This window comes from Tupaia chinensis, unplaced genomic scaffold, assembly GCF_000334495.1.
Source record: "Tupaia chinensis unplaced genomic scaffold, TupChi_1.0 Scaffold000678_1, whole genome shotgun sequence".
Taxonomy (NCBI): domain Eukaryota; kingdom Metazoa; phylum Chordata; class Mammalia; order Scandentia; family Tupaiidae; genus Tupaia; species Tupaia belangeri.
The window spans coordinates 1,134,923-1,137,723 of record NW_006160202.1 but is presented as its reverse complement, the minus strand read 5'-3'; the positions used below and the strand labels follow the sequence as shown (position 1 = coordinate 1,137,723).

Here is a 2,801-nt window from a genome sequence, read left to right as displayed (position 1 = left end):
GTGGATGTTTAAGCCACTGAATCCGAGACTCGAACCGTGGCTGACTACATGGGAGTCCAGCGACATAGCCATTACGCTAACTGCTGGTCCAAAACTATTTTCACATTTTGAAGGCTGTTGATTCACACTGATTATCGAGTCCTTGGCAGTGCAGAAATTCCTTAATCTGATGTAATCCCACTTGTTTATATTTGGGATTATTGACTGTGCTTTGGTGTTCTTATTTTAGAAGTCTTTGTTTACCCCCAATGTCTCCCAGAATTTCCTCAGTGTTTTCCAGCTGTAATTTTACAGTTTGAGATCTTAGATTTAGATCTTTGATCCACTTCGAGTTGATTTTTGTCAATGGTGAGAAGTAGGGGTTCAGATTCATGTATCTTCAGATTCATGTATCTGCAGGGGGATATCCAGTTTTTCCAGCATCATTTGCTAAAGGTTTTTTTTTTTCTTTTCTTTTCACCACTGGATTGTCTGGTAGTCTTTGTTAAAAGAAAAAAATCAGTTGGCTAGGACAACTAGCCTAAAGCTTGGGGGAAATGACTCTCCTCTGGCCTAGCCCCACACTCCACTGCCATTTCCTTCCACCTTTGCCCCACTTGGTGTTTATTATTATTATTATTTAAGACCTTTATTAACAGGTGCTTGCAGTTTGTTGACTTTTTTTTTTTTTAAATCAAGTTGTTAACTTTTATTACAAATTAAAAATGAAGTTCTTAAAAATCTCAACTTGACCAGATATGAAACAATTTATAAACCTTTAAAGGTGTATTGAGAAAAACCAGGCTTTTTTTAAAAAAACAAAACAAAACAAAACAAAAACACGTTTATCATTACCAAAAAGAGACATCTTTAGGTAAAAATAATAAAAACCCCATGGTGCATATATAATGCAGATAGTTCTAGTTATCTGGTCAATGGGCAAAAAGCAAGCACTTATTAGCTCCAATCTTTTGTTCATTTCTGATTGCTGGAATTTCATGTTCACTTCTTGTGGGATGACTAAACCGGTGATGGTAGAGATGGTAAACTGGCATTTACTCAGCCCCGCCCTGCTCAGCCTTGGGAACGGACGAATTCTCAGCTGGTGGATCGGCTGCTTTTGTCTCTTTGGCATCGTTTAAAGACACACGGAGTGAATGACGCAAAGTCCAGGTCGCCAGACTCTCTGGGCCTGGTCGGCCCCTTGGCCCAGCCTCTCAGTCCCAGGCTCTGTCCACCGCCAGCAGTCTGAGCCGACACACTGGCTCTCTCCCACAGCAAGTGGCCCGCCTGCGGAGGCCCGCGGGCTGGTGCGTTTAGCCCGGCTGTGGGAGCACGCCACAGCCCCGACTCGGGGCTCTGCGTGGGCGGCGGGCTAGGACCTGTACAGTGCCTACGATCATACAGTGCTACCAATGCAGAAGGCTCTTGTGAAGACTGACTTTCAGATAGCTCTTCCTCCTGAGTGTTAGGGAAGAGTAGCTCCAAGTTCTGGCTTGGTGCAAAACACTTCATAGATGTAGGAGCTGGTGTCATGAAGGTTATAGGGGCAATGTTGGTGTTGTACTGTTTAATTTTGGCAAAGAAAAGTTTGAGGTCAAAAAAGGTGACCGAATTACACAGCTCATTTGTGAACGAATTTTTTACGCAGAAATAGAAGTTCAAGGTTTGGATGATACTGAACGGAGTTCAGAAGGTTTGGGTTCCACTGAAAAGAATTAAAATTTATTCTATAAGCAGAAGATGAGAAAAAAATTTTTTAGCTCAAAAGGTTTTGCTTAAAGTGTTTTGTATTTCTAGCTTTAACTTTGAAAAACATTTTGTTTTCTTATGAGTAAGGACAGGGCACCTTTAGGATCACATAAATACTCCCGTGTTTTTCTACTGTGGACAGTTATTTGTAAATCTACTTTGTGGTGAACTAATGCAGAGTGATGTTTTGTTTTGTTTTGTTAGTTTTAATAAAAAAGCTGTATTTAACTCAGTAAATGGTACCCCTTTAGCAATGTCTTTTATTTAAAAAAAATAAACTGTGCTTTTTATTCAATAAACTTATGTTCTTTTGCAAATGAGAATTACTGTACAAGCTGAACGAAAAGAAATAAATAAAAAGAAGCTAAAGTTAAAAAAATCAGTTGGCTATATTTTTGGAAGTTTATTTCTGGGGTCTCTTTTCTGTTCTATTGGTTCACCTGCATGTTTCTGTGCGAATACCATGTTGTTTTGATTATCACATCTTTGTAGTATATTTTTGGGTCAGGAGTGAGATGCCACCCACCCTACTCTTCTTGTGCAGGATTGCTTTGGCAAGATGAAATCTTTTTATGGTTCCCGAAAAATTGTATGATTGTCTTTTCTAGATCTTTGAAGAATATCTCTCATACTTTGATTGGGATTAGTTAAATATGTAGACTAATTTGGTTAGAATTGCCATTTTGCTTATATTAATTGTTCCAATTCTGGAACATGGGATGTCCTTCTACTTTTTTTGTGTCATTTTCAATTTCTGTTTTTCAGCTTCTCATAGTTTTGCTTGTGGAACTCTTTAACTTCTTTAGTTAGATTTATTCCTAGGTATCATACATATGTGGCTATCGTAAATAGAATAATTTTTTCATTCGATCTCAGTCTGCCTACTGTTCATATATAGAATAGTTACCTATTTCTGAATGTTGATTTTGTATCCTGTAACTTTACTGTATTCATTTATTGTTTCCAGGAATTTTTTTTGTGGATACTATTGGGTCTTCTGTGTATATAATCATGTTATCTGGAAATAATTTCACCTCTTCTTTTCCTATTTGAATGTCTTTTATTTTATT

General features: G+C 37.9%; 1 pseudogene; it reads left to right on the top strand.

Moving 5' to 3' along the window:
* Positions 1-1,140: 1,140 nt before the first annotated feature.
* On the top strand, positions 1,141-1,701 carry LOC102479517 (deoxyuridine 5'-triphosphate nucleotidohydrolase, mitochondrial pseudogene; annotated as a pseudogene).
* The last annotated feature ends 1,100 nt before the right edge of the window (positions 1,702-2,801 follow it).